Source organism: Furipterus horrens, unplaced genomic scaffold (genome assembly GCF_987537825.1).
Source record: "Furipterus horrens unplaced genomic scaffold, mFurHor1.1.pri manual_scaffold_6, whole genome shotgun sequence".
Classification (NCBI taxonomy): Eukaryota; Metazoa; Chordata; class Mammalia; order Chiroptera; family Furipteridae; genus Furipterus; species Furipterus horrens.
The window spans coordinates 136,538,943-136,561,760 of NW_028327176.1; the positions used below are offsets into that span (position 1 = coordinate 136,538,943).

At 38.7% G+C, this 22,818-nt stretch overlaps 1 pseudogene; it reads right to left on the reverse strand.

Moving 5' to 3' along the window:
• LOC150007476 (large ribosomal subunit protein uL11 pseudogene) overlaps window positions 1-9,570 on the reverse strand; it is a 90,860-nt pseudogene extending 81,290 nt beyond the window's left edge.
• Between the last annotated feature and the right edge of the window lie 13,248 nt (window positions 9,571-22,818).

Sequence of the window (22,818 nt, forward strand, 5' to 3'; positions counted from 1 at the left end):
GAGCATTTGGAAGGAACACCAGAGAGGGCAGACTGCAGGTGCGCAGGTGCTCACAGCTCTATTTCCCAGTCCACGTGTTCTTCCACAATGATACCTTGGTCTTTCCAACCAAAAAGTGGAGTTTCTCCACTTCATAAAAATGGTTGCAGAAAAAATGCTGTGTGCTTCCAGTGATTGGCCTTATCCAGCCTGGGACCTTCTGCTTCCCTCCTCTTGGAAGCCATGACCTAAGACCACCACGCTGTAAAATGCCCAAGTAATGTGGTGAGTCCCTAGAGGATGACAAACCATCTGCGGAGGGAGACGAGAGGCCAGGCATGGGAGTGAAGAAGCCATCTCAGAAATGCCTTTTGTAGCTCAGCCGCCCCAGATGACATCACATGGACCAGAAACAAACCACCCAACCAAGTATTTTCCAAGTTCCTGACATACAAAGTTGTGAGGAAAGTAAAATGGTTGTTATAAGTCACTAAGCTCTAAAATAGCCATTTTTCCAGCAATTAGTAACTGAAACAAAGTATATCTTGCAACAGGGTCCTGCTGTAACAAAGCCTGAAACAAATAGCGTTTGCTTTGCAACTAGAAGTCAGGCAGACACTAAAAGAGCTTCTAGTAGACTGTTAGTGAAAAGGGGAACATAGTTCTCAGAGCTGGAGAAAAGACACCTTCTGTTATGCTACGGAGGAAAGCCGGGAAGCACTGTCACCTTTGTTAACATGAAAAATAAAATTATCTACCTAGTTTGTTTAGCTAAGGAGATTTCCAGGCAGAATGATGAAAGTTAGAACTTTTTTTAGCGGCACAGTAAAGAGAGAGACATGAAGTTAAACTGGAATTACAGAGGGTCTGAGACTGTGTTTTCAGTCAGGGAAAAGTTTTTCAAAGTAAAAAATGGCTTCAGAGTAAAGGTGAAGTCAAAGGTACAATGCTAAGATCCTTTTGCTGAGAACTCAGGAAGATTTAAGGGTAGGTTCAAAGACTCTAAGAAATAAACAATGAGGCCTCTAAGAATCTTGAGGATATATGCGTTTTAGACACTGGGTTAGAAGAAAGGATTTTTATGGATCTTAAAGGTATTGTTCCATGGCACCTTAACTCTCAGGGTAGAAGAGCCTGTATCTAAGAGATCAACAGATCTGGCTTTTGTCTAATAGAGTAAACCTCATTGTGATCTATTAGAGGCTGATGAAGTTTGTAAGAGAATTTTACTTGTTAGCTTGGATTGAAAAAGACGGAGAAAGACCAAGATGGAAAAAAATGTGTCTGGGATCCGAATTGTCTGGGGCTGGAAGCAGGCTGAGGAAGCTACATACTGCAAATATAGACCCAGGACAAGGTTGGGAGAGCATAGCCTGAACAACAGAGATCACTTCCCGGAAGCAGAATCGGGCCTGTTTCAAGGAAAGGGAAATGTGTGCCTGGCAAGATTTCAGAAATGCTTTCCACCAGTGATTGCTACATACATCCCATTTCACACTCCCTCACTTTTAGCACTGGCGCATTTATTACATTTATCCTATTCTTGCATCAGCATTGTGTGTTGGGTGTGCCGGAGGCTGATAACTTGTCTCCTAAGTCACAGGTTTCGGATTGAGAGCAACTAAACTTGAGAAATGCCATACCTGGGCCAGATTAGGGTGGTGAGCTCCTGAACTTTGAGCTAATGCCACATGAGAATGAGAATGTGCAGGTGTGAATCGTAATGGCCAGAAGCACATTGGTAGAGAGACTCACTACTGAGCAATTGTGGTTTCTTGGATCAAGAGGTAGAGTCTAATGCCCTTCTCCTTGAATGTGATGGACTATCCCAGTGACTTAATTAACTGATAGACTATAGTGGAAATGGCATTCTGGAACTCCTGAGGCTAAATCATAGAAAACCTTTTAGTTTTACTTGAACTTCTTGGAATCTTCCCCAACAGCTTCGCATCACTCAGAGACAAACCTCCCACCCAAGTTCTCCCCAAGTTCTTAACATACAAAGTGGGGAGCAACATAAAATGGATGTTATAATAAATTAACTAATATACATATTATCATGTAACTAACATATATTATATGTTAAAATATATCATTGTTGTTATAATCTCTCTCAGCTCCTAGGAGTCATGCAGTTGAAAGCCCAAAAGCCGCATTCCAAATCCAAATGTATGTGCTTTAGTCAACAGCCCTGGAGGCGCTCTCAGCCAACAGCCAGCATGTGAGGAGCCATCTTGGACAGTCAGCCCGGCTGCCTCTCAGGTGATGGCTAGCGTTAGTCATTATCTGCTTGCAACATGAAAGGCCCTTAACAAGAGATAATAAATTGCTGTTTTAAGCCACTAAGGTTTGGGACAGTTTGTTATACAACAGTAGATAACCTGTACAAAAAGGTTTTGTTTTTTCAGAAGAAATGAATTGTTACTTCAGAGATATGGCAGTTTCACATCTCAATTTATAACAGACCCTGGACATCACCCTACATTTTTTATTCCCTTTGCTAAACATCATTGACTAAGGAGCCAAATGCTTTGCAATATGGAAGCTAATAACTCTCCAGTTAGAAAAGAAGGAAGGAAGGAAGGAAGGAAGGAAGGAAGGAAGGAAGGAAGGAAGGAAGGAAGGAAGGAAGGAAGGAAGGATGGAAGGGAGGGAGGGAGGGAGGGAGGGAGGAAGGAAGGAAGGAAGGAAGGAAGGAAGGAAGGAAGGAAGGAAGGAGAAAGAAAGAAAGAGAGAGAGAAAGAGAGGAAGAAAGGAAAAGAGGAAGAGAAAAAAGAAAGGAAATAAAAGAAAAGAAGAGAAAAACAGAAAAACTGTAAATTGTGGCCAGGGTTGTGCAAATGTTGGCATATTCAATACTCTTAAAAATAACTATAACATATGTTAAGGCACCTGACTTGATTTTTATTTTAAAGTAAGATATGTATGAAAAACATGTGGAGAAATATTTGCAGTATAAGTTACTGAAAGGGCAAATATTTTAATGCACATATTTTAAAAGAAACATTTCTTATTATCTCTTTTTGAACTATAATAGATAAAATGTTTAGAATGTGTCCCTATGGATGTTTCCAGCACATGAAAACTCTCCCAAGATGATTGCAGTTTTTTAAGAGTGAAACCAAACCAGCCCCAGGTAAAGCATTTATTTGTGGTCTTTGGGCTTCTTAGCAATCCTCTTGCTCCTAAAACTCGTGCTATACTGGTAGCTCAACTACACTGCTCTTCCTGCAGGCCACCAAGTGGTGAAGAACCTGCTTCTTTGTAGTCCTTCCAGAATCTGGCCCAGTGATATGCTCAAAATAGCTGCTCAGATGGTTGCTGAATGAGAGCATATCTTCAAAGTACAGAGAATGGGCAGCCACAGTGCATTTCATTTCCACCTTGGGCAAGAGTTCTTTAGTTACGTTATACCTGTTAGTCGCTGTTCTCAGAGCAGCATTTCACATAAGCAAGCATCATTATTTTTAAAAAATCCATAGCATTAAAGACATGGTTCCACCTAAAGAACACAAATGAAGTTTAGGGAAGAAGTGACAGGAAGGTGTTTTTTCAAGGAAAAGATTGTTTTGGTCACTGAGTTATTTCAAGTCACAACTTGCCATGAAAATACCTGGAAGTCCCTGTAAAGTAAAGATCATGAGAGCAGATGTCAGATGTTTTAAGAAACAGGTAGGAATGAGAGATTAAAGGAAGTAGGAAGTCGGAGTCTGGAAAGTCAGCCAGAGCCAGAGGTGGCATAAATAGTGAGAGGAACCAGTTATAGGGGGACAAGAAAGAACCAGCACAAAACTAGCCAGGTAGGTTGTGAAAGCCGAGCCAGCAGAGAAGAACCTAGGTGGCTCTGCAGGAGCTTCTGGGCATGTCTGGAAATAGTCTGACATGTGGGTAATGCTAATCAACCAGCCACTGCAAATAGCAAGTTTTTCTTTTAGCCCATCTATTCATAAAAATATATATAAGTATTTATCACCTGCCTATTATGAATTCAATGCCAGAGTGCTGGAGGTGTGACATATCTAGACAGAAGCAGTTTTTGTTTTTTGTTTTTTCCATAGAAATTACATTCTAGGGCAGATGTACTGAGCTGACCAACCACACAAGAGTTACACAAATCCTAGAAGGTGGGCAAAGAACTTCTGGGATACTGACTTATTTCCTCCCAGTTCAGGGAGACATTTCACTTGTTTTTATCCTGCCTAAAGGTGACCACCAGTAGTTTCAAACAAGGGCAAACTGAGGAGTGGAAGTCAACCAAGGACCACTACTGTGTGACAGCTCACACTGCACAGCAGTGAGAGTCACACGCATCTCAGCGCAAGAAGGTGCTCACCACCTGGATGGGAGGTATCTCTGCTCTGGGTTCTGCCCACCAATGAGTGTCGAATGGATTATAAATGGCTACTCTTTTTTGGGTGTCAAAAGAGAATTTTCTCTCAGCATTTCTGAACGTGCAGCAAGAACATGACAATTACAAGTAATTTTCCAAGAAAAAATAGAGCAGAGCTCATTGCCCTGTGTGAAAAATCAGCTATACCCCTACCTGATTCAAAGGCTCATTCTGTGGACCTGGCACTCTCTCTACTCTCTTTTAAGCCCTATTCTCTTGTTTCAATCCACCCAGACACTGCCAATGCTCTGGGCATATTACCATGCAGACAAGGCTGCTTCTAAATAATTCCCACGTTTAAAACACTACAGCAGCAACAACAGTGAAAGAAAAACCTATAAGCAACCAGCATTGACTGACATTTCTCATAAGCTCAGTGTATAATGACAGCCTTGCCTCCTTCATGTGCATTGTTTGGTAGCATCCTCTCATTGTAACCTGAATGCTAATGAGAAACCTGTTCTCAATATCATGGAAATAGAATTTTTGAAATATAAATAGGGAGTAGAAGGATTAGCTGCCCCTAGCAAGCAAGATCTAAAGTAATGAAGTAGAAAAAAAAAATCACAAAACAAAGAAAAATAAATGAACATATCCTCATGTCTTATGTATGGACCAAAAGTAATACCCTTCTTTCTATTTTTTTAAAAATCATAGTTTATAAGCCTTGTAAGTTCTCATTCAGAGAAAAAACAAAAACAAAAACAAAAACAAAAACAGTGGTTAGAATTTAAAATTTAAAATCAAGCCTTGATCTGACTGTCAGTTCTGCCCCATGCGAGCTGTGTGGTACTGAGTGAGATATTTCATCAGTCTGTATGTCCCAATATTACCATCTACAAAATGGATGAAATAACCTTGCTACTCTTCAGACAAAAAAAAAAAAAAGAAAAAGAAAAAAACGACAAAACATAACAAAACACAGAAGCTTCTGACATATATGAAGCTCTTTAAAAAATGCTAGTGAAGTTGCCACGTGAAGAGCCACCTGTGTTAGTGCTAAAGGTAGCTCTCCAAACCGGTGAGCTTCCCCGATATCAGCAGTTGGCAGAATGACGAGCAAAACCCCACAAAGAATCCTCCCTCCAGAAGGCCCGCAGGCCTGGTCGTGCTTCCGCCTCTCCTCGTTACTTATCCTAGGGGATACCCACTCTCTACGTGGGCACCAGGAGGAAATAGAATGTCCAGGAGTGCATGCATCGTAGTAAGCAAGCCAAAGATAAACAAATAGGCTCTGCCGATATTAATAGAGACCTTGAACTGGCACCTCCCCCCACTAGTATGGGACAGCCACATGCGACAGAGGTTCCAGGAGGAATTTCAGAAAAGGGTAGAGTTGGCACGGGACACTCTCGCTGCTCCGTTTGCTTTTCGCAATTTGCATCATCTGCAATTTACCTGTGGACAATTGTATGAATTTTTGAATTTGCCAAAATCAACACTCAGATAACACGGGGCTCAGAAAGATCTGCCAAATCAGTCTGACTGTTAATCACACTTATAATGCCAACACAAAAGAACAAAAGGAATGACAAGGATGAGACCTCTAATGTGAGTCCCCGAAAGGCCACCCAAATTGATATTGTGGCTGCTTCTTCAGTGAGAGTGGCAGGCATGGTGTGCACCTCGCCGATGTCCTTTTGGGAAAGAGCTTGCTGAGGGCCCGCCAGGAGCAGGTGGCCGACAGCCTTGGGGCATTAGTGCTGCAGAGTCTGCCTCTGCTTCCCCTCCGCAGCACTCAGGGACGACCAGGCCTCGCGGGAGTAGAGGGCCTCATCATTTCTGCTCAATGCAGGACTCTTTCAAGGGTGTTCTTTGCTCTGGAACTTCCTTTTCGGGTGCTGGAGACATTTTCAGATCAGCAAATCAGTAGGAGATGCTCTCTTCCCGAACCTGGGTCTGTCTCCCAACCTCGCCCCAACCTCTGCTTTCCCTTTCACAGACGTCAGCTGTGCATTGCATTGCAGTGTGAAGGCTTCTTTGCTGTCTTGCTTTATTCTTCTTCTGACTTCACAAGTGTTACCCCCAATAAAACCCTTGAACTTCTAACTCCATGTCAGCCTGTGTTTCCCAGAGAACCCAAATGAAAGGGAGTTTCTACAAAATGATTAAGAACTGAAACTTGAGACCTGAAAATTGGTTTTCCACAGAAACGGAATTAAAACAGTATTCATTCTTTTTTTTTTTTTTTTTTTGCTTATTTAGTTGTCTATTTTTTGTTTCTTGTCCTTGTAATAATCAATATTTCACTTAAAGTTGTCTGCATGTTTCTTATTGCTTATATTGAACTTGTTTTGGCATAATGGTTCACATAGAATCTTGGCAGATTTATTATTAAAACACATTTGTGCACTGCATTTTTATAAGTCTTTCATACTTTACCACCAAACTAATTTTTCAAAAGGTAAATGATTTTTAAACTACTCAGTCCTGTATTTACTAAATTTTTACTCTGTACCGGACACTGCTAAATTACTGAGGTATCTGCATTACCTGATAGCCGGGGCTTCCTGCATTTGTGGTACTTATATTCTCCGGAGGAAAGAGATGGCACCAGGCAAGCCAACTGCCTGTTTGGAACACTGCTCCAACCTTCCCAAGGCATGAGCCTCACTTTATTCTGGTCTCTGTTCTAATACCACCTTATATGGGCCATCTATCGAAGTTTCAACTCTTATAGCTCTTCTCCCTTTTCTTGCTGATGGTTTCTTCCTTACCCTTATTGCATTAGGTACTATATTTATGTGCTTAGTGCTTTATGTATTGTCCACTTGAAGGTAAGCTTTATGAAGCCAAGGACTTTGCCTAACTCCACAGCTACTAGAATATGGAGTGATGTTCACCTGGACTGGACCTCTTGTGTCAATTACGAGGTAAAAACAATGATAATTTAACTAGATGTTTTCCACTGGAAAATTAGACAAGGAATTATTTGAAATATAAAATTGTATTTATTATAGATTGATATGACAAACTTCTCCTAGAGCATACTGATCCCTGAGAAATTAGATAATGATAGTATGCAGCTATGACAAAAGGAAACACTTAATATATTTAATCTTCAGGTAATTCTTTAAACTGTCCACAATTGTGTGTTTCAGATGTCCCAATTTATAAATAAATCAATATATAAACATTGCAGGTATGTATTTAAAAAAATTTTTTTTCTGATAGGAGATACATTTAAATACATTTGGTGGTCACTGCTCTAGACATGAGTTTTACATTGTTTAATATGATAGAAAATGTTATGGGCTCAGTTGTGTCACTCACTCCAAATTCTTACATTAAATTCTTAACCCCAGTACCTCAGAATGTGACAGTATTTGGAGAGGACTCATGGTCTTTAAAGATGTGAATAAGTTAAAATAAGGTCACTAGTGTAGGCTCAACTCAATATGACTCATGTTCTTTTAAGAAGAAGGAATTTGGATGCAGAGAGACACAGAAGGAAGACCATATAGAGACATGGGGAAAAGCTGGCCATCTAAACTGAGGAGAGAGGCCCCAGAGGAAACCAGCCTTGTCCACACCTTGATTTCAGACATCTAGCCTCCATGACTGTGAGGAAATAAATTTCTGTGTTTAAGCCTCCCAATCTGTGATGCTTCATTATGACAGCCCTAGCAAACTAATGCAGATGATACAGATTTCTGTAAGATGCTACATAAATGTGTTCTTAGTCTCCTTATATTTGATGATTTCTTTTTTATATATAAGCCCACTTGCTATAGATATTTAAGTTCTGATACTTTAAAGTTATTGTATAATACAAATGTTACACTTATTTAAGTTATTTATTCCTGTACCTAAAAATTTCCAGAAATAAATGAATTATCATAAGTTTGAGACCAGTATGTATGTATAGATAAATATAGCTCTTGATATATATGTATAGATATATAAAAGTATGTATTTAAATATTCATGTTAAATTCTTATGTTTTGTAATTATAAAGTTATTCTTAGTAATTTTTGTAAGTGGAAAAATTTAATGCTGAAATGAAACAGCATGGGGAAAAAAGTAAATATTCCTCCCCAAATTGCAGTGTTTATTTTGTGTATGCTATTGAAATCCATCTGTTTGTACTGGAATTGAAACTAAATAGATTGCTAGGGACATATTACTCAGAAAAGCTGAACTTTTTTAGTTTTTCTGGTGCTACACTGGGCTCAGGATTATGAATGTGTTATCAGAAATTATCAAAAATGGCTCAGCCTCAGCCACGACCCAACATGAAGTGTCTTGTAGATGCTGTTAAAATACTAGCATTGCCAAATGAAGCTGATACCCAGAAACAAAGAAAAATATTGGATTTTGTTCTACTTTCTGTAACAACCAGCCACAAAACCTGTAAAACAATACAGCTCCAGAACTGATGGATTCTAGCCAGGATTTAATAAGAAATATATATATATATATACGGCTAGAAATACTCCAACTAAATTATTTGCAAATTCCTGGGTAAAAAGCAATTTACTATAGACATTGAGAAGAGCCAAGCCAGCACTAATACTAAAGAAAAATAAACCAGCTAAGGAATGTTCTTTTATACCCACCAATATCCTTAGGACCCAGTCCAAGGTATTGGTTGACTTTTTGGCTCACAGATTAGAAGGTTATTTAATGGTGTGAATCAAAGAGTGGATTCTTATTCAGAAGGATAACATTATTAATAATTTTATTGCATGCCATACATCTCAATCACCACAGTGGACAAAAAGGCACAGATGTTTCATTAGATGTTAAGAAGGAATTTATTAAGTTAATTGCCATGTAAGTATTACGTTTAGTAAAATGTCTAATAGTAAGTAAATCTTTCCAAAAGATTAAGATATAAACTTCAAGAGGCAAGCTTAACATCAATATTCACTGTCTTCAGTTTCTCTTCTCATCACTTCCTTGAACCTACTTCAATAAATATTTCGCCACACTACTCTGCAAAGACTGCCATTATCAACTTCACCCTTGCTTGATTCCCACTCTTCATTTCATTTAACTTACCCATGACATTTTGACAGAACTGATCAGTTCTTCCTGCCAGGAGCCCCTTTATATCCTGTACTCTCTTTTGGCTTTCTTCCTACCTCTTTGTTCTCCTTCAGTGGCTCCTCTTCCTCTCTCTGGACCCATGAGTGTCCTATGCTCATCCTTACCTCATTCTCGATAATCTCATCCAGTTTCATGACTTCACTTGCCATCTATGTGCTGATGCCTTCAGAACATAGATCCCAGCCTCAGTGTCTGCCCTAAACCCCAGACCCACCTAGCAAATTACTTCTTGCCACTGTCCAGTTATCTGTGGATACCTAATGGCCTCCCACAGTTAACAGCTCCCCAAACACACTGACTTCTACCTAATCCCCAAAAGACTTCTCTTTCAGCATTCCCATTTGTTAGTTAGGCCTTCCTCTTTTTCATTAGTTCAGTCCTTTGGGCCATGCTTTACTACTCTGCGTCTTTAGCTCATACCCTACTTCAAACAGTGTAAATTAGGTGGCCTATACCTTCAAACTATATCTATAATCTAATTCTTATTACCAACTCCACCACTGCTACCTGCTCCAAGCTACCATCATCTCTCTCTTGAAACTTGTTTCATTAGGTCATCAGGCTGTGCCACAGGATCAATATAACATGAATGTAGCCAAGGTCAAAGGCATGTAAGTATCACGCAGGGAGGAAGGAGACCAGTGCATGACTTGAGGTCACTGAGAACAGACAACATGCATACCAGACTCAAGTGGTAGAGCAAGAGGAGAGAGCGAGTACACAATATCCATCCCCTTGCAATGAGTCAGTCCCCCATGGCCAGAACATTCCTAGGTGAAGTGTACATGCACCCCACTTTATTCTGCAGTAGAGAGATTTCAACCCTGGCCCTGAAATACAAAATTTAAGGTCATATCTGAGGGCCACTGATGCAGGGATAGCCAAGCAGGTCCAAGGAAAGTTTACATGTGCTTGATTTGAGCAACAGGGGTGTCTTGACTGTGCACTAAATGCTTTGCATGCAATTTGATTTACGAATTTCCCAGGGTATCCTGTACAGAGCACAGGGTTCTTCTTGGAAACACAGGGGAGGCAACAATCTGTGCTAGGATCCTTCCCTCAAAATACATTTGACCTGCTCCTGCCCAGATACTATTCATCACAGAGTAGCCAGAGTAATCTTAATACAATATATCAGAGTACAACACTTCTCTGTTCAAACCACCCAGTGCCTCACTATTTCACTCAAAATGAAAGCCAAAGCTGTTCCAATGGCCATGAATGTTATACACAATCTATGTATCTCATCCCTGTTTATGTATTCTATTAGTCACTGCTTACTTATTCCTTTCTGTTCCTCAAATTTATCCAGCTTGCTTCCACCCTAAAGCTTTGCATTGTTCTTCCTGCAGTAGTTCTGACTGGAATGTTCATGCTCTTTCACTTCCATTAAAAGTTTGCTTAAATGCTACCCTCTCACTGACATCTTTCCTGACTGCCCTGTTTAAAACTGACACACATTCCCAGGCCCATCAGCCAAGTCTATAATCCTTTCTCCCTTTCTAGAGTATGTTTTCTTCACAACATTACCAACATCTAACAAAGTACATCTTTTAATTTAATCACTTTGTTTGTTTGTTTGTTTTTGCCACTTTAAAGACTAGAATGTAAAGTAGATAAGTTTATATGGACTTCGATTCAATGCTCTAATCCAGCCTAGAATACTGCATCTTGCACAAAGTAGGCTTTCAAAAAATAGCTGTTGGGTAAATGTAAACAGAAATGTGGTAAGAGTATGTGACTATTATTATCTATTATTCTTTCAGAATAATATGGGTTATGCCAGAAACCCTTCATTATAATGGTTTGAAAGGAAATATTAATAGTTTTTCAAATGTTCAAATTTATTTATAAAATTTACTCATTTCATTCTTACAAAAGCCTGTGGAGGCAGATATTATTATGATCCCACTTCACAGATAAGGAAATCAAGACACAGAAAAACTGAGTGTGCAAAGTTTTAGTATTAGTAGGTGACATATATGAAATATTTATCTAAGTAATCTCATTTTAGCATTCATACCCTTAACTTATCTCTCCACGTTAGGATATTAAACCTTATGTTAAATATTGAGAACAATTTTATTTTCTAGAGATAGCAATCCAAGCTAAATTAGTTTACAGACCAAAGGGACTTTATTTTCACATTTAACAGGGACAAAACTGGTCTTAGTCACTCAAGGGACTCAAATTTTATCTTCAGGACTTTCCTTCCCCTTATATAATCTCTGCTTTTCTGAGCATGATTCTTTTACTTTTTTTTTTTTTTTCTCTATGTAGGTGATTTTTTTTTTCCCCCACAAGGCATCTGGTGAGGGGAGATTAACAATAGCATGAGAGTCATAAAATCCCAGCTTGGTAAATCCAGAGGAAGGAGAGGGTCACTCACTGTCTGTCCATATTAGGTATAATATTCTGATTGTCCCTCTTTGGTGAGATGTTCATCCATGGTCTATTATGGCAGCCAGGTGGTGGTTTGCCATGGTTAGTCAGGCCTAGAGCACATACCTGTGGCTACTGAGTGAGGTTGTTCGATTGGCAGGCCACCAGAATCTCATGAAGCTTCCCAAAGGAAAGCTGTGAGCAATGAGAAAACAAAAGCTGTTTGTCTATTATGACCTACTTTATTAGGCAAAATCAATATAAGAAATAATAACCAATATTGTAATTTTCCTAGTTCAACCCTTGGGACATTTGGTCCATGTTTCTTATTACAGTATTTAACTATTTAACTAAATAATTTAATATATAAAAGTGGGACATGTTTAGACCAATGAAATAAGTGCATCCAAGCCCAGGATTATTCATTCAAACCTGTATACCTAAAGTACAAATTAAATTTAAAAGTTGACATAAATAGGTTAAAAAATTACAAACTAAAAAAAAAAAATTAAAGTAAAAAGTCACTCCTGGAGTGCCATGAGAATGAGGCAGGATATTGCCAAGGGTTCTTCACTAGGGAAGCTGGGGCATTTATGGAGAGAACTTGAAGTGTGCTGATGTTGGACTCTTGTCTCTCCAGCAGGCATGCACTCTGTCACATGCTTTCACCCTGTGCCATCTCTCTATGACAGCTGCTCAGTAGAGGTCTCAATAATGAGCCACATATACATTTGTGCTTGTTAATTCTATGTTCTGCCTTCCCCATAGTGCTTGGAATAATTAACCTTATTTAATATTGTAGACTGACTATCTATGCCCTCTTAAACGAAATGTAATTCTCACAAAGTATGGGAGGGGTAATTTTCACATATGAATTTTTCTTAGCACAGTGAAAGTCATTTAAAAATATACATGTATACATACATGTGCATAAGCGACTAGATTAACCTTTTGATCCATATGATTGAATAAAATGTTTAGTAATTCTCTAACTAGTTCCATCCAGACACTAAGAGGAATTTCTAAAAGGTCTTATATTAGAAAATCCATTCCCCCAATTTTCTACTTAGTGTTAACATTCTCTATGACCACCTTTATAATCAAGCCTGTTTAATTTTTAAATAATAAAAAGCATCTGTTTATGTACTCTGTGCAGGTACTTTATATACTTTAATTTTATTTTTTATTTCTCTCCCCACCTTTGTGAGACAAGTATTATTATCCCATGTTTAAGATGAGAAAACTTTGGCTCAGGGACGCTAAATGAATTTCCCAGTCTCATAGCTAGTTTGTGGTAGAGTTGAGATTTGAACTATTAATCTCTAAACACTAGTTAAATGATTATAAGAGAAGAACAATATATCATGAGGTATTCACAGGAGGAAGAGGGATGTTTAGTTAAGAAGTAGGACACAATTTTTTTCAAGTATTCAGGGAAAGTCATTTTATTTTATTTTATTAAATAAAATTATTGTATTTTTCTCAATTGCCATTTAGCCCCCTTACACTCCACCCCCCCCCGCAATCACCACACTATTGTTCATGTCTATGAGTTTTTTTACCTTCTTGCTTGATCCCTTTACCCCCTAAACTTTCCCTCCCCATAGCTGTCATCTTCTCTCTATCTATGAGTGTGTCTCTATTTTGCTTGTTAGTTTGGTTTGTCCATTAGATTCCATATATGAGGGAAATCGTGTTTTTGTCTTTCTCTGACTGGCTTATTTCACTGAGCATAATGTTCTCTAAGTCCATGCATGCTTTTGCACTGTTGGGGGAATGCAGACTGGAGCAACCGCTGTGAAAAACAGTATGGAGATACCTCAAACATTTTTTTTATTTTTTAAACCTTCAGGCACCAGATTTCAGAGTACTGATTAGGTTTTTATTAGGAGAAAGTGGTTCTTTTTTTTTTTTAAATAATTTATTTATTTGTTTATTTATTTTATTTTTGAGAGAGGGGAAAGGAGAAAGAGAGGGAGAGAAACATCACGATGTGGTTGCCTCTAACTCATACCCCCAACTGGGGACCTGGCGTGCAACACTTGGCTCGCAGGCCGACGCTCAATCCACTGAGCCACAGCAGTCAGGGCCTCAAATATTTTTTAAAGGAGTTGTTTTTTGATTCAGTCATCTCACTTCTGAAACTTTATTCAAAGAAACCCAAAACACTAATTTGCAACAACATAAGAACTCCTATGTTCATTGCAGTGGTATTAAAATTGCCAAGATATGGAAGCAGCCCAAGTGTGTTGGTGGAAATCAAGTCTCTGGGTAGGGGCATTTCCTTATGCCCCCCTGTCCAGTTGTCCTGTGACTCAGATAAGCAAGGTGGACTTGCTAACACCGGCAGCTGCAAGCTGTCCCAGGCCACTGAGCTATGGTATCCTGAGAATAAAGAGACTTTGCTGAGTACTTCATTACTCCCTTGTCTTATCATCTTGTTTGAAGCTTAGTCTTAAGAACTTATAGTTTTGTTTTGTACTCAAAGTAGTTAATGTTTGAACTCTGGCATCCTGTTTTCTCTTTATGCAATATGGTGTGTATCTTGTAATTGCCACCCTCAGATTTCAATAAAAGGACGGTGCTTGCTCTGCTTAGTGCTGACTTGCCTGAGCGTGCAGCAGCCCCCCCATTCATCCATATTCTGCCTGCTGGAACTACTTCAGCATCCTCGGTCATCTCACATTTAATACAACACAAGTGTCTATCAATAGATGGTGGATAAAACAACTATGGGACATTTACACAATGGAATACTACCCAGCCATAAAAGAAAAATATTTTACTTTTTAGGACACACTTTCACAGGACCAGTGTGTGCAGGACACATGCGATTAATATCAAGGGGAATGGAAGCGTTTAGTCCAAGGCCCCTTTGTGGGAAACAAATTTGGCTGAAGCATGAGCTGTGCATTAAGGTGATATTTAGTCTCATTACAGAGGATTTTCACCACAAATAAACATATATGCCTAATTTGATAACTGATACAGAGAGATCTGATTAGATCACTGGGGAGAAGTAGGAGGGGCCATAGGAGGAGTTTGCTGAGGCAGCGGAAAGCAGTCTAGGATGGGATTGGCCAAGAAGCTGAATGCTTCAGAGCCAATGGAAATAAAAAGAGAGTTGGATCTTTGGCTCATGAGCTTTTCTGGCTCCTGAGCTGGGTCTCTCTCAGGTTCTGGCTCTGGCTTGGGTTCTCAGACTCTGCTTCCTCTGAGATATCTGGATGATCATGCTGCAGCTGTTTGCATTTCCCAACAAATGGTATTTTGAATGGAAAGAAACTCCAGCCACAGCCTAGGATCAAGCTGGCCTGGTAGAGGGTGGCAGGTTTATTCTTTGAGTGTTCTAGAAGGAACAGGCTCTGAGGCAGAAACCTGCCATTCTTCCAGAATTGTGTAGCTTTTGTCTATTATGTTGTTTTAGTTTATAAACTAACCTTATAAAAACGAACAGGGGAAAAGATAGGAGAACCCACGTGTTAGAGTTTAGCCTTAGTTGATAGGTTTGAGTAATTAAAGCTGTGACTTGATAGGCTTAAGTAACTGCTTCTTAATAAAGACTCCTTTCCTTGATCATCAAACCTGTGCCTCTGGAATTTTGTCTAGAGGGTGACTGTGGTCATGAGACCCCAACTTGCTGTTTGGTAACATAACCATGGTTGTTGACCCCACTTATTAAACATTTGCTCCGTGCCAGGCAACTACTGTGTTTTTATTCACGTGATGATAATCTAATGGGAAAGTTTTCTGACACTGAGTGACATGAGTAGAACTATCATTACTTTGGCTCTCTGCTATTCATGCCACTGCTTTGAGGTCAGAACATATTTGTACTTACGATACATATAAAGACCTCTGTGACCCTCTTCACAAACCTTATCTCAGTGTCTGAAATCTCCAGCAATCATACAATTCTTACTTTTATTGTTATTATTTATTAGAACATTATTTAAAATAGAGATTTCTACTAAATTGCCAGAAGTAGATTTTATGGCAAAGATCCTGTGAGAAACCATGGATACCAAACTATAAGACTAAATGTTCAAGCCAGTATGCAGGAGCCAAAGTAGAGTACGGAAATGGCAGGTCAAGTATAAGGGCAACATGAAAGACTGGTGGAGTGAAGGAGTCTTTCTTACCCCCTGACTTCCTGGGAGGCTGCACACCTCACCCCCCAACCCTACTGCCAGGGCCAGCCTAGGATGAGAGACCAGATGAGTGGAAGTCTCATCACTGCCTCAGGGAATAAGAAGGCAAAAGGAATCTTGCACTGATGAGGCATCTTAAATTTCACCTGTGTTTTCATGCAGAAGAGATCTGGTCTAGATCCAGACACCAGTAATTTGTGTGGATTGATTATAAAAGGAGCAAAATGTAATGTAATTTTTTTCATACTGACCTACAGAAGTGAAAAAACTAATTTGATTCCACTGTGAGGAAACTGACCAAAGCATCCTGAGCCCCGTAGCTGTGGTGAGAGAATAACCCGCCTGGTATATAAGTCTGCCCTTGGATTCTACCTCTGGCTCCTGGCTGACAATTATTTGCTAAGTATTGCAGTAAGAGCTGGGTGACAGGAGAGCGCTGGAGTTATTAGGCAACTATATAACCTTGTCTCAGCCTCATGACTGCTAAAGAGCTCTTGTTGAACTTGTCTCTTTGAAAGGAAAAAAAAGAAGGCATTATGAAACTGATATGTATACCCAGAACTCATATCAAAGCTGACATATCAGATACACACTGAAACTACTATGCTGGGCTGAGATAATAATTATTCTGACTATCGGTATCATTGTGTTCACACTATTACCCAAAAAAATTGCACCTTGAGATTGTTGTGTTGATTCAGATTTGAATCTATTCATGTCTAGAGTATATAGAGTTACTAAAATAATTTAAAAATCCTTCCTTATTAGAAAATATAATATCAGGCACAGCTCTATAGCAAAATTGAACTAAAGCATAATTTAGTGACCAGGAGAAAAGAACTGAGTTAAACTTGTGCTTTTTCACTAGCAAGGTTTTGAGAAAGTTATTTAACTTCTTTGCCTTTATATTTGTTAATGATCATAACAACAATAGACAAAAGACAGAATGTATAGTGTAGGTTTCATTTCCTGAAAAGTGTCTTAGAAAAAGACTGAAGCCCATCTATGTGTGTTTAGTATAAGGATATATTTATTCTAGTATTTGGGTAATAAAAACATGAAAAGGTCAGTATTATGATTTTGTTGGACAAAATATTGGGGAAATAATTTGAAATGTCACATAGGAAAATCAGAATGTTAGACATAAAAGGGACTTTAGACCATCTAATTGAGTGGTTCTCAATTAGCAGCATCAGCACTACTTGGGAACTTAGACATGTAAATCCCCCCATCTGCCCTCAAAGCAAGAGAATCAGAAACTTAGGTGGAGTCCCGCAGTCAGTGTTTAACAAGCCCTCCTGGTGACTCTGTTGTCTGGTTGAGAGTCACTGATCTAATTCAAGGTCTTCACTTGACAGGTGAGGAAACGAAGGTGAAATAAGAAACCAAGTCTCTTTTGCTAGTGTTATTTATTCCTTTTTTTCATTGTATTTTTAAAATATTTTATTTTTTATTTTTATTTTTTTATTATTGATTATGCTGTTACAGTTGTCCCACTTTCTTCCCCCCCTGTTTCCCCCTCTTCCTCCGGTTGTCCCCCTCCTTAGTCCATGCTCATTGGTTGTGCATATGGTTCTTCTCAACATCTTCCTGTCTACTATGTTTCTTAATTCCTGCATCATCTCCCTCCCTTTTCCCCTTCCCCCTCCCCAATGACCTCCCCCCAATATGTTCCCCATACCTATAACTCTTTTTCCCCTCTCGTTGCCTACTTAGTTTGCCTTTGTTTCAATTCCCTGGCTTCTGCTGTTGGTTGTTGTGATACAGTTTTCATTTTAATGTTCATAGTTTTGATCCTTCTTCTTCTAAACCAGTCCCTTTAACATCTCATGTAACAGTGGTTTGGATCTGATGAACTCCTTCAGTTTTACTTTATCCTGGGAATACTTTCTCTGCCCTTCTATTCTGAATGACAACTTCGCTGGATAGAGTAATTGTGGTTGTAGGTTTTTGCTTTTTATTACTTTGAATATTTCTTGCCAGTCCCTTCTTGCCTATAAAGTCTCCTTTGAGAAATCTGCTGATAGTCTAACTGGGACCCCTTTGTACATAATAGTTCTCTTCTCTCTTGCTGCTTTTAAGAATCTTTCTTTATCTTTAATTTTTGACATTTTGATGATAATGTGTCTCGGTGTGGTCCTCCCTGGGTCCAGCCTACCCAGAACTCTCTGTGCTTCCTGGACCTGTAAGTTTATTTCCTTCCCCAAGTTAGGGAAGTTCTGCATCATTATTTTTTCACATAATTTTTCAATTTCTAGTTCTTCTTCTTCACCCTCTGGCAATCCGATAATTCAAATGTTCAATCGCTTATAGCTGTCCCAGAGGTTTCTGAGCCTCTCCTCATATTCCTCACTTTTTGTTTCCTCTTTCTGCACTGGTTGACTGTTTGTTTCCTCCCTATGGTCCAATTTGTTAATTTCATCCATGGCTTTCCCTTTCTCACCACTTGTCTTGCATGTATTTTTGTTCATTTCAGCAGGGCTAGCCTTCCTTCCTTCCCTGTCTTGATTCAGCCCCACTGTTAGGTCTGTAAGCTGTCTTATAACTATAGCTCTGAACTGAGCCTCGGAAGGATTCGCTATTTTTTCATTGGTCAATGCTTTTATTTGTTTTTTGTTAGCTGTAGGATTAGTATTTCAATCATTAATTCTGCCATTCTGACCATTTTGTTTATCTTTCCTTCTTGGGCAGGATGCTGTCACACCTCCTATGCTGTATTGGGCAGAGCCCCGTGTGCTCTCACAACCTGGCGACCTTCCTCACCACACTGTGGTGCTTTGCATGGGGGAGGGGGTCCAAGATGGATTCCTGCTGTTACTCTCTGCTGAGGAACAGGGCTGCCTCCCAATGGGGTCTGCCTTCCCAGGCATTGGAATCGCGATCTGACAGATCTGGTCTGCAGCTGGGGCCGGCTCCTAGGCGCTTCTCTCCTCCCCACAAATACAGGTGTCTGCTTACTGAGTCCCACTGTTCACTGCTGTGGCTGCCGCCTCCAGCACAGTTCGATCTCTCTCAGCCATGGATTCACACTTCCTACCCATCCGGATGAGTACCACTTGTTTATGACTTCATACGTTGGACTTCCATGTAGCTTTATTTTTAGGAACTTCTTATTATTTTTAGTTTTGCAGAAGTTGTAATCCTTCTTAGTTGTAGAGGGAGACAGAGCATGTCAGTCTATGCCTCCATCTTGGCCGGAAGTCCTATTTATTTTTAATTAATTTATTTTGGGGGAGAGGGGAAGGCAGGGAGAAAGAGAGGGAGAGAAACATGGAGATGTGAGATAAACGTCTGTTGTTTGCCTCTCACATGCCCCCAACTGGGATCCTGGGCTGAAACTCATGCATGTCTATTTATTCCTTTCATACCTATTCATTGAACTTATATCACGAGTTAAGTAAGACTTTTTTTTTTTTGAAAAATGTCAGTGAGAAGTTAGAGGATTGACAGGTCTGTAGGGCAAAAGTAGAGGGTAGAACAACAGTTTCAGGATCATGTGTTTCTTGAACATTTTAGTCTTGGATCATTCTCAGACGAGTCTTACAGCCCCAGCATTCTATTAAACTGTAGGGCACTAATGAAATTAATCTTAGGCATCTGTAATTCATGACTATAGAATTACTATAGTCTTTTGTACTCTTTAAAGTTGATTGTAATTTTTCTCATATTTTATGTCATTTGTGCTATTATTTTCCAATGGCATAAAACATCACGCCTCCCAGCACCTTAAAGACTTGATCAGGGAGATTTTTCATTGTTTACTGAGAAGATAGACATTTTATTGATTATTCACTTTTCAAAATGTTTTCATGTTGCTTATTGAATTTTATTAAATTTTCCTTTCAATATCTTAAAACTATACTTCTCATTTTGGAACTGAAAGATAGCCTATCTCTATTTTTCTACTTGTAAGGTATTTAAGAAATAAATCCATCACTAAGCAAGCACAAAATAAAGGTCATCTTAAATAAAAGCATTTCTTAACTTATACTTAAATTTATGATAGTCACATTCTATGGTTCGGAAAGCTTTTATGACAATATTCTAGAGGTATTTTTCTCCCATTCAAACAGAAGACCACTTAGAATCAAGAAAGCAGAAAAAATAATAATAATTTTAGTTAATGTATGCAGAGAAGAGTGTGACATTTCAGAGTGAAATATAGCCATCAAGCCTAAAAGACTTGTGCTACTTAACTGCTCTAGAACTTGGTTTTCTCCTTTGTGGCCTGAGAATGATACTAATATCTGTCTCATAGAGTTATCATGATTAATAAAAAGAAACCACATATTGAGTCTAGCAATCAACCTACTTCCCTACAGATGGTTATGATGTAATGTTTAGCAGTCAACATCCATTGAAGTTTAGCTACTAGATTTATATGCTTTTTTCTCTCATCAAAAACTACATAATCCTGTGTGTATGTTCCTCACATGTTTGAATTTGTGTGTGTTTTCAGCAGCATCTTCTCTGAATTGAAATTTTTATCCTGTAATTCTGTTTATATTTATTAATACTTCTGATACAGTTTTTAAATCTGAACTTAAAATGTAGTATGAGCATATTTATTTTTAAGTGGCAATTCTTTTTCTTGGAATTTATAGATGATTAACTTATTAAGGGTTCCATCTAAAATGTATGTCAATTTCTACCTGCAATTATAGAATGGCAATAATTTACAAGAAGACTTGATGAGTTTAGGCATTGTCTTAGCACATCAGAGCACATATCACCTTGTGGATGTAGTTACTAGGAAAACATAACAGCTATTTGGGTTACTTATTAAAAGTCCTTGAAAAGAAAGAGTTACGGGTTAAACTATTTGAGTTTGATGTTGTAAAGAACCTGGCATCTCATGTTAGTGTGACTGTCAGATAATAGGAGGGAAGAACATAGGGTTTATATGCCAAATGGGCAATATATATTCTCCTATTTAACTGACAAGTTCATACTTCTTTAAGAAAAAAAGCCTCACTAATTTCAATGCAGACGATAATAATTCAAATAGAGTATTTTGTATTTAAAATGTTTATGTACTTATGCTGAAAAGAAATTTTGGATTTTGTCCAACCATTTATGTAGAAATAAAAACTGCATGTAAGTGAAAACAAGTATTTGGTTAAAATGAACACACATACATGTTTATAAATACCTGAATAAAATATTACATTGACCAGTAACAATAATTTGATTTTAAACTTTTCTTCAGGATGTTTAGATGTTATGCACATTTTTCAGGTCTGGTCTTAATTTCATTACAATATGTTGAGCCTGGGTTCTGCAGCTCATCTACCTAGTTTTGAATCCTGGCTCTCGCAGTGTTCTCTGTGTAACCTCAGGAAATCACTTAATCTCTCTAATCTTATTTTCACATCTAGGAAATGGGAATAACAAATCCCAACCTCACTGAGTTTTAGAAGACATAGTTAAAATAATTCATGTGCCATTGTTACAGAAACAGGGGTGTTCCAAAAAACCCCAGAGTTTGCAGCTGGGGGATGGGGAGAAGGAAGCAGCTTTCAGAATGCCTCCACATGCCTGAGGCCGGTGGCTAGTGTCTTTTTTATGCAAAATGGCTTTAACGCATCCAAAGCCTCAGGTAGATGGGAGGAGCCTTGAACCAGGGGATGGTATGGAGAAAGCACACAGAGCCTGCGTAAGGTTCTGTGAATGGTCAGAACTGGTTGCCGCACCCACTGCGTCAGAGGATGTAGTCAGGGATTTAAAAATAAGCGGCAGACATTTTAGGCTGACTGACTGTGCGGATTTAACTAAGGTTAAGGCGGACTGTGCGAATTGGACTAAGGCTGAGGCTGACTGTGCGGATTACAAAAGGACTAACTATACAGTTTACAAGGAGGCTGAGAATCCATGAGGTTCTGGATTAAAAGCTGGTGGACCCCATAACACAGATGAGGTCTCCCCAATCAGGATTGAATGATTGGCAGCTACTGGTAAAGCTGAACTGTGTTTGGAAAGTAGGGAAAGGGTTTCTCTGACTTTTCTAAAACTAGCCTGGTTTGGTAGGGGGGAGGCAAGGATATGTGTTTATGGGTGTTTTAAAGAACATAAGACTTAACAACAGAAATCCGCAAATAACTAAATCTATATAACTGTTAAATAAACTATTCTTTTTCTTTTCACTAAACTCTGGTATTGAGAGTTATAATTTTGGCGGCGGGCAATCGGGCCCCTAACTAAAGAGCCCGCGGGTTTGTTTTCAACTGGAACAGCCCAGGGGTTCTGTAACACCATGTTTAGTAGATTCATGGCAAAATGTTAACTATTATTGGTAACAGAACAGTAACCATTATTATTTTTATTATTGAATATTTAAATATATTTGAAAACAATGTTTAGTTAATACTAGTTAAGGAAAGAAGGTGAACAGATAAGTTCTAGAGTGCCTGACATAGTCAATAAATTAAATTTGTAGTCATATATATATATATGACTTCTAACATTTAGAATATCAGGTATCAGAAAACGATTCCAGAACTATGAAGTCTCTGGAAATATCTGGCTCATTTTTAGTCCATGTAATGTAAAATAGCCCTAAACATATTTATTTACCTCACAAGTGTGCAATAAAATTCCATCAAACTTCATAAGCATTTTCTGAAATTTTCTTGTAAAGAAATTACAAATCACTATTACATGTTTGATACTGCCAAAAATATTTTTAATTAAGAGGTACAATCATGATGACTGTTGCAAAGTTAAATCGGTGCACTTATACAGAATAACTTAGAATTCTGATATAATGACATTTGGGGGATAGAAGTCATAGCCTTTCGTATTCTACATGATATAGAGTGACCCACAGGGAAATATCTAGTGCTATTTCATGAATCTTTTACAAAC